The following is a 10,384-nucleotide window of genomic DNA, read 5'->3' on the forward strand; positions in this document are numbered from 1 at the left end:
TCTAAAAACTCCCCACAGCAAAGAAGTTTAAAGGTGCATAGGAATGCCTTTTTGATTCATGTGCCTCTTCTTCCAGAAGCCCTCTCCTAATTCCCAGAACACAAGAGACCTTCCCTTTCATTTAACATGCAAAGCTTGTATTTTTATTTCTATTACAGCATCTTCATGCTTTGCCTTGTATTAAATAAAATCACTTGAATACTGGTCCAACCTTCTTTGCTAGACTGTAATCTCTTTGAAGGCAGATACTGCGCAATTTCATCTTTTTTCTCCTTGCACTGTATCTGAGACATAAGTAGATGTTCAATGACTTTGCAGACATACAATGAACAAAGCCTCTCCACTTGAGTGCTTTTGATCAAAACTAAGAAATATAGCTAAATGACATTCAACTATTAAATTAGAACTTAATTCAATTGTAGGGTAAAGTTAGGGGAAAATGGCTCATCAAAATGGCAGGGATGTTGTAGAGCCCTTGTGCAAATTTATACATGATTTACACATAAAAACTGCTTTTCTTTGAAATCACAATGCCTTCAGTAATTTAATGGAACTGTGCTGTCAAAGTTTGAGCACTTAGCTTCCCAGTTCACTTGCACTGCATTCTATGTCACATGTGTTTATCGAGGCCTTGCTGTTTAAAGTACTCTCCCCATTTCCATTCTTTTCCCACTTTCCACTTTGCATTGGAAACTGGTTGCATTACCTCTAAAAGATGACAGGAAGCCCTCTCAGTATTACACTTATTCATTTAAGCTCTTAGATAAGAAGGCCCTAGTTATAATTTTAAACACCTTCTCTTCTAGCTTTTGATGGATTAATCTATAATTCTAAGTGTGTTAAAAATAATTACTTCAGTGGCTGGCGATCAGATTTAAAATGTTTGCCTTTTTCCTTATCTTGAAAATGAATACTGTGTCCTGTGAGTAACTCACTAGTAGAGAATGGAAAGCTCACTGTGCAATGCAGTCATGGACAGTTTAAGTCATGCGATCTTTTTTATTAGTAACTGAGTCCCTTTTTGTTACTTTTTTGGCCCAGGCGAGAGTAATGTTGAAAGATCATTACGTTTTGTTAATTTAGTGAGCATTTATTGAACAAGTGATTATAACTAATATTAAGTTAGCCCTTCTAAGTGCCAGGCACTTCACATGCATTTTTAAATTTGTAATTTATAATAACCTAATGTGGTAAATTCCTCTATTATCTTCATTTTACACCCGAGGAAATTGAGGATTAGAGAATTTAAGTAACTTGCCCAAGGTGACATAAGCAGTAGGTGGCTAAACTAGGATTAAATTAGTTTAAACTAAAAGCTCAAGAGAGTTCATTTTTGAGCCCTTGCAAGATTGCAAGTTCCTTAAAGGGGCCTTAAGTGGAGTATTTAGTTTACTCATCTCAATATCCTCTTAGTATCCTTATTGTGCTTTGAGGTAGAGGGCCAGACAATACAGCGAGGTGGTTGAGAATCTCAGTTAAACTGCCTAGGTGTGAATCCTAGTTTCTCCACCTAAAATAGCAGTTGTCATTCTCCATCTATTCCCTTGCTTCACATTTCTCCATAGCATTTATCATTACCTGACATTACATATTCTTACTTCTTTTTGTCTCTATTTCCCGCTAATATAAGCTGCATGAAGACAGTAATGGGGTAGATCTTGTTGTCTACCGGCATGCGGTAGGTATTTCATAAAATATCTACCGAGGGAATAAATAAAAGGAGATTCATTTTGCTTATTGTTTATGTCTGAAGTAGTAATTTTCAGATATAATTAATGAATTGAAGGAACCTCACTTTTTTCTTGGATCACCTTCAATCTTCATTTAAACTTTTATTTAATAAACACTACTATGGCATATACAATGTGCCAAGCTCCATTTTAAATGCTTTACAAATATTGACTCATTTAATTCTCACAACACCCCTGTGGGGTAGGTAAAATCAAACTCAGGGAGTCTGGCCATGTTCCCAACCATTACACCATGCTGCTTCCTGGCTCAATCCTATAAAAAATGTTATCTCCATGGAGTTTAATATTCAAAAGATGTGTCTTCACGCTCTCCTAGAGAATGCCTTTCCATCTTACACATCTTTCTTTCTTCTCTCCCCAGATTAAAGAAAATAAGTTGTTTTATTTTATTTCATTATGCCTTTCCTTCTTCGAAACAGCAATGCCTACTGTTAGTAGAGTGTCTGTAAGGCTACCTTCAAAGGTGAGCAAGTGGTTTGATCCCCAGTGGTCACTGGACAACTGACATGATCTACGTCTGCCTTTTTATTTTTCATGTTTGTCTCCTTCCTGCTTTCCTATGGCTTTTGGAACCTGCCACAGCTCTTCCCTTGCAGCCTTGAGAAGGGAGTTGACTGGTCTACCGAAGTTGCAAAAACTGCCTTGAAAGCCTGAGACTTAAAAGAAAATCCAATTTTATAAACAATTTCTTTTCTTGAGTTTATTCATTTGGTCCTTTCCTGTCTTCTTGCAGTTTTTCTCACAAATACACAAACACCTTCAGAGCCTTGAATGGTCGCTATAGCCCAGAATCCACCCAGGAGGTGTCATGAAGCAACGCAGACACCTGGGATCACATTCCAGCTCTGTCCAGCTCTGTCGCTAAGGAAAAAATCTGCCTCAGGGCAACTCATTTAAAATGCCCGGATTTGGTTTCCTCCCCTATTAAATGACTCACATTAGAGGCTGAGCTAGTATTCTGAAGTCCTTTCTGGCTTTAAATTGTGATTTCCGGGGAAGAATTACGTAAAGAAGAGAAAGTACTCAGGTATCTACATTCCTTTACTCTTATTACTGATTACTGTATCACTCTGAGAGAGCCAATGTTCATTATTAAATGGAGAGGCAGTCGAGGTACAGAAAGGAGAAGGTGTTTCCTGCACGGAATGACTAAATTCCCAGGGATCTGTCACTTCTTCCTGGGAAGGGAGACTATATTTTTTTGGCTTACCTTGTACTGAGGATAATATAACTGAGTCCTGGTGAATCAATTGTGGTCTAACGTAAGTGGTATTATTTCCATGCCAGGTAATAGAACATCCTGTGTGATCATCTATTCTTCTCATTTCCTGCCCTTATGGCAGTCCTCAGGGAACTCTGGGATGAGAGAGCCACATGATGGAAGAAGCCTGGATCCCTGACTTACTGTTTGAAGGAGAGCTGCCTGACCCACATTGAACTTAGCATGAGTGAGAAAAACAATTTAAGTGTTAAGCCACTTACCACTGGGAGTTGTCTGTTATAGCAGCTAGAGTTCATTACCTGATTATATAGTGAGCTAGGCTAAGGAATAAGAAAGATCTGAAGGACTTGTTATCACTTCAAAATTTATATATTCCAAATCACCTAAGTTTTTCAACTTAAGGTCAATTACTTTTTCTTCCTTCTGTATTCTCCAATGGTACCAATAATTATCTTGAAAAGTTAGTAATCTTTTGCACTAATTTTATTGAGCTAAGTGAGCATATCTGCTCGTTCCAGTACCATGAGACATTCACTGAACAGAACGAAGCTTGAAAGGACTCTAGCAACAACACAGCCTGTCTCACCAAGACCAGACTCATAAGAAGTAGAACACCTTACGCCCTCAGTTAGACTGCAGGTCCAATCATATATTAACTTTAGGTTAGGGCCCGATGCTAATGGTGAATACGTGTGTGTAAGATTTTATTTGTTAGTATATCTTTCACTGAATGTCCACAGGGTAGTAGGTCTACATTGGGTGGCATGAAGTTTAAGATACCAGCTGCTGAAAAGAAAGAAATGAAAATGAAAAAAATGATGGTAGGTGGAGAGTGAGTGATGGCATGGGAGAGTGAAAAGCCACCCTGTCAAAAAGTACCCCAAGAGCCTCTGTGCCGGTAGCTTACATTCTGCTGTTGCCTATTTGAAAAATAGGAGAAGAAATAGCAAGGAGTTTTCATTATTTTTCTAAGTGACAGGGAAATAAGACTGAACCTTCCTTTCTAGACTTTTAAGGAAATTATATTGGTCGTACACTTTTGCCCTAAAGCTTGCACACATCTTCATCAATCATCAAGGCTAGAATTAAGAAACATCTGAATTTCAAGGACCTGAAAGAACTAGAGTCTTTAAGAGCAGAGTCTTGAACAAGAAGCTAAATTGAGATAATGTCACTTTCATAATACTCCTTTTGAACTCCGAAATAATCTGTGATCCTATTGTATTAAGACTTTTATTTCTGGAGAGATTCTCTTACCTTATGACACAGGGGTAGCGAAGTGACAGCTCTAACCAAATCTGGTCCCCAATGTTTTGTTTTATTAATAAAGTGTTTGGAAACAAGTCCAATATTTTTTGAGAGGCAGGGTTTGTGCTCTCAGTTTGCCACAGTTCCTCACTCTATATTGTCCTGCCTTTAATAATGTTTAAGGTTTCGATCCCTGCCAGTGTCTCTCTATATCCCTACTCAGCTTTTGTTGTCAACTGTTGCCTTTATCTATTTGTGATCAGACCTAAAGTTAAATGGTCCATTTTACTTTCTAGCCTTGTTAGTTTTTAAAATGTGTTGTTTTGTCTTTGGCTAACATCTTTAAAGTCCTGTCCAATAGACTTCGACCAACTTACTTCCCTAACACAGATGGAAAGATGCTCTTTTCAGTAGCGAGGCGCCAACAAAGAATGAGCAGGTTTTGAAAATGTGTTACATTTTTATGGGATTATTGATTTGTGTTACTTAGACCAGTGGCATTTAGATCATGAAGACTTTATGTGTAATTGACAAATTTCTAATGTCTCTAATTTCTCTATAACACCATGCTACATTATATCTAACTTAGAGACATGTGACTCTTTTTTTGAGTGGTGATGGCAAACATGGCTTCTAAATCATCTAATTGTGAATATCATAGTCCTGTGAAGATAGCCCATGGAAATAAAAGATGCTTTTGTTGTTGCTGTTGTTGATGGGTTATTCCATTTTAAACACAAGCAAAGACATGGAAACTAGGTTGTATAATGGATCATTATAAAGTGTCTGTGCAGGAGCCAAACTTCTGAGATGATCCCCAATGATCCCACCTCCTAGTATTCAGATCCCTGTGCAAACACCTCCTGTTGTATGGGGGCTGAGTCTAGTGACTTGAGTCTAATAAGGAGAATATGACAAAAGAATGGGCTGTTCTCCTTACGAGGAGGGCACTGTTTTTCTTTTTCTTTCTTTCTTTTTTTAAATTGTATCTATAAGAGAAAATGGATGTTAGCTGCAAACTAACATAGTTATGGTAAACATTTTATGATATATGTAAATCGAACCATCATGTGATATGCGTTAAGCTTATACAGTGATGTACGTCAATTATTTCTAATGAAAATGGGAAGAAAAAAGAGAAGAAGGGATATTACAAAAGTCTGTGACTTCCATCTTCCCGGCACTTTCTTTTCCTCTTACTTGCTGGTGCTATTGAAGCCAGATGACTGTGGTGAGATGCTTTACAGGAGCCCACATGACAAGGAACTGAGGGAGGCCTTCAGGCAACAGCATCTGAGGCACTGAGGCCTCAGTCCAAGAACTCCCAAGGAACAGAATCCTGCCTATATCTACATGAGTGACCTAGGAAGTGGACCCTTCCCAATTGAGTCTTGAGGTAACTGTAGCCCTGTGAGAGACCCAGAGTCAGAGGACCCAGCTAAGCTGCACCTGGATTCCAGAAACTGTGAGATAACAAATGTTGTTGTTATATGCCACTAAGATTTGGGCGTACCTTGTCATAGAGCAATAGACAACTAACACAGAATCTTGCTTTTCTATTGGAATAACAGATATCTCTGTTTTATTTATTTTTAAACTAATATCTCAAACTGAGGATGAGGGAGGGGTTAATTTAATTCAATCAGAAATGTTCAGTGCCATTCAGTAAAAAAATAATTAAAACTATGTATCAGAACTGACTGGAGCCAAAGTCAGGTGGAGGTGAAAAGGGGCTTATGGAATTTCTGCTCTGCTGGTCACTGGTGTCCTTAGCACTGGTGGTGTGGGGTGGCAGCAGAGGAACTAGTTAGGCACAAGTAGGTTTAAGGACGAGTGGAAGCAAAGAAAAGGGGATGGCAAGTAGACAACTACTTGCTCATAAGTATTTAGACAGCTATTAAGTAATTCCAAAAAATATTGTAGAACAGGAAAATATTAGAAAAGGAAATATTGAAAAACGAAGTGGGCATGTGATTCAAAAGTTGCTAATGTGCTGAAATACATTTTTGATTCAGGATGAGAGATATTAAGAGAGCAGAAAAATATGGGCCTTGACATGAAGTCCTACAAATTTTAAATAAAAATCCTTTGAATTTATGACTTCCAGTTGTTCTATTGTCAGAGGACAAAAGAGATTACGCCATTTTAAAAGGATTTTAGTGGATTATCCAAAGACTTGGCCATGTAGAATTCTTATCTGGATAAAGGTAAATGATTTGCTGCAAGTAAGTAATCAGACACTTTCCCTGTGTCTAAGGGACAGAAAAAGCCCACTATGCTTACACTTTCTGAGAGAGTAAAACATAAGCCATCTTCTTATGGAAATTTTGGTGTGTTTCTTTTCTTAAAAAAGCGAGAAGGGTGAAATTTGATCTTCAGAAGTCCAGGGAAACTTTCAGACCTAAGAAAAGACTGAGTTGGGTTGGTGAAGGAAGTGGATACTGGGTGGAAATTGATACTAAGTTTTGTACTAAAGGTCCAGCATTGCAAAAGACAGGGGGAACGGATGGACAGAGGTGAGAGAGTTACTGTGACTACTATTCTAATATATCAAATGTTTGCTATGTGTTCGATATGTCGAGTGTACTTGAAAATATGCGGACCTTTGCAGTGGTGAATATTTCAACATTAAAAAGGGCATATTACCAAGAAACCATTCTTACTAACAACAGGAATAAACTTTTGTCTTTGAAATTTGAAATAACAAATACAAATAAAGCATGAAAAACATGCTTTGAAGTGTGCTAACAGATCAAGATTGCACTTAGCAAACCACCTTTTCTCTGTTTAGAAACAATCTCCCCAATTTCAAAACACAATATGTTAATTAAAGGATCTCAGGTAGCAATCATGGAACATTTTTCATGACAGATGAAGAACACAAATATTCTGAAGACCAAAATTGCATAAACAAAATGCAGAGACATTTTGTCCATTTCCTGGCAGTGCGAAGTTAGAGTGAATGCAAATGAATGTGCTGGCAGTAAAATTACACTATTAACCATCTGAAGATTGGGCTCATTACCTAAGAAGGCAAAGCATCAATTTGTAGCATTATTACGTTTTGTTTGTGCTGCTGAACACGTGTTTGGATGTTTTTGTATATGCTCTATTCATTTGGGTGCATAGTAAGCACTTTGCATCTGCCTCTTGATAGAAGCTTAATTTTGTATTGTTTCTATTATATTTCTTTTCTCTAATGGGAATGATATTCTGTCTTAAAAGTAAACATTCCATTTATTCTCCAAAAATTCTGGGTTCGAGTTCTTTGTTTCTCATTATCAAATGGCATGTACAGGATTATAGCTATCTTAAAATTGAGGCACTCTTTGATGTAAAAAATTATATTTGAATAACATGTGAGGAAAATATTCATTCATTCAACCACTCATTCTTTCATTCTTTTAATGTGTATGTCTTGGACTAAATACAGTGGTAAATTCAAGGATGAATATGACATTGTTTCTGCCCTCAGGATGCTTAAAACATAGAAGTGGTAGAATGTTATCAGTACCTTCAGATAGAACAAGCATAGGACCATCGAATCTCCAAGGAAAGAGAGAGCAGTACATTCTTTAATTCCGCAAATATTTTTGACCACTTACTGTATGCCAGGGACTATTCTAGGGGATGGGTATATAGAAGGAAATAAGATAGTCAAGGTCTTTGACTCATGGACCTTGCATCCTTGGGGAAAAATGGAAACTAAGAAAGAAAACAAACAAATAAATAATACAACTTCAGGTAGCCATAAGTGCTATGAAGAACAAACTAAAGCAAAACAATACAAAGGACAGTGATAGTAGGCAAGGATGGTGACTTTCAGAATGTGAATGCCTCTGTGCAGTGGTGACACCTGAGTGGAGATTTGACGATGTATAGAAGCAAGCAAATGAAGTTCTGAGGAAAAGGTTTTACAGGCAGAGAGACCAATATGGGAAGACCTTGAGGCAAAAATGAGCCTGCCATGGTCTGGGATAGAAAGAAAGCATGTGACTAGAGTGCAGAGAAGGGAGAGTAAGAGAAGAGGTCACAGAGGTGGGAAGGGGCCAGGTCCTATTGACTTTTGTAAACCATGATAAAGATTTTATTCTAAGTGAGAAGAGAATCCACTGGAGATTTCAAGCAGGGCGTAGCATGTGGCATGATCTGATTTGCATTTTAGAAGGATTGTTCTTGATGCTATGTGGAAATTCAACTGTAAAGTGATAAGAGAGGTAACTAGGACAGAGATTAGGCATCTAGGAATCGCCCAGGCCAGGGAGGACCAAGGGAAAATCGACTCAAGTGGATAACTTAGAGATGACAGATTAGAATCTATCATAGTCCAGTCCAAAGTTGTTGGTTTGGATGAGAGTAATAATTACCAGGGTGTTGAGAAGTGGCTCCATTTCAGTGGAAGTTTCACAAAGGAAGTGGTATGGAAGTATTTGAGCTGAATGTCAAATGATGGGCAGCATTGTGACAAGGGAGGAGTCATTCATTTATTCATTGTGGGCCAACCATGGTCCGGCACCAGGCTAGGTATTGGGGATATAGCGGTGCAGAGGCCCGTGCTGACAATGAGGAGAAAACTTGCTGAGGAAATAATATTTTAAGTAAAGAAACAAAAGTAGTGAGGTAAACAATACACTTATCAGGATTACTTTTAGAATTAGTTCTGCAGATGCTTTTCCTTTTACTGTAGAAAATTAAACTCCTTTGTATGCCTGACTCTCCTTGAATTTGCAAAAGTGTTATTTCTATCAGTATAAACTCAGCTTACTGTCAGTTGGCAAATTTTACCAGATCACTGCCTTAGAAACAGTGGTTAATATTTATCTTTCCCATTCTAAGCATGAAAAATTATAGCAGAAGAAAATATAAAACAGGATAAACTCATATACCTAGATGCATCTAATACTGTTCATCTGTTACCCTGCCTCAAATCTTGCCCCTCTGATTCTTCTCCCATCTGGATGATCCAAGATCAACTTTCCTTCCTTCTCATTCTTACTGTCCACTGCCTCCGGAATTAATTGACCTAAAGAATTCTAGTCATGTCTGTTCCCCAGTGCTTACAGAATAAATTTCAAATTCCTTAGCCTGACATCATCTGATCTAACCTACTCTTTCTGCTTTGCCTCTGACTTGACTCTCCAACTGTTTTAATCACAATTGGATGTTTTTCTTCTTCTTAAAAAAATTAGTTTTCAAATTGTATTGAAATAAAACATAAAATTTACCACCTTAACCATTTTTAAGTGTACAGTTTGGTGGCATTAAGTACATTCACATTGTTGTGCAAATCCCATTGGATTTTAAATCACACTGTATCACTCTTTTTCTAATACTTCTGGCAATTTGTTGCCTGGACTATACCTATACTTATATGATTCCTGTTGGCCCTGAAATGCCTTTCCCTTTCCTTACCAATTAAAATCCTACGCATCTTGAAGACCGGTGCTTAGATCCTACCTCTTGCTTCAGGCTCCTATGAAACCTTATCTGGAAACAGAAGGTCAACTTTGTTGCTAGGTAACATACTCCTTGCAGTTAAAATGATGCCTGGTTGGCAAATTGCATCTGGACTGCGAGGATTTATACATGAACTATAAATACCTGGTGGGGATGCAATACTTTGGACTTTCCCACATGATGATTCATAATTAGGCAGGTCCTTTGTCCCTGGAGGCTAAGCCTTTGGAGTTGTTACAACATATATTGCCTCTTATGGGGCATGAGGTTTCTAATTCGGGAATATTTCTGTGCCTACCCAATACTGATTTATCTTTTTGCACTTGAGCCATCACCTGAGGGGCCCGGAGTGATGTCTGTACTGATATAAGGACTCCCTCTGAAGAGAAACTCAGAGTGCTGTTTCTTGGATTGCATCCTTTTAGGTAAATCTAAAGCCAAGTATGGTCCATAGCAGTCTTGTGAGTCTGGACTGTTTAGTTGAACCTAAAAAGACCTGCTTTTGGGAGCTGCATCATAAAGAAATGTTGTCTTAAATACTAACACCCCTCACACAGCTGTACTTAAACCACTGGGGCTGTACTCAGGGTGAGGGTAATAAAGTATTGTTTACCTTTGGAAGGAGTTGGATTGCCTGTAGAATTCTTTGTCTGTGCCCAGAATTAAGAATTCCAATTTCCAATAAATCCTGATCTTCCATAACATT

At 38.0% G+C, this 10,384-nt stretch overlaps 1 protein-coding gene across 1 annotated transcript in view; it reads right to left on the bottom strand.

Annotated features, from left to right (window-relative positions):
• The window catches only part of ANKS1B (ankyrin repeat and sterile alpha motif domain containing 1B), an 874,817-nt gene that overhangs the window by 270,738 nt on the left and 593,695 nt on the right, over positions 1-10,384 (bottom strand). The gene's annotated exons all lie outside the window — the stretch shown is intronic.

Source organism: Pteropus vampyrus, unplaced genomic scaffold (genome assembly GCF_000151845.1).
Source record: "Pteropus vampyrus isolate Shadow unplaced genomic scaffold, Pvam_2.0 Scaffold16, whole genome shotgun sequence".
Lineage (NCBI taxonomy): Eukaryota > Metazoa > Chordata > Mammalia > Chiroptera > Pteropodidae > Pteropus > Pteropus vampyrus.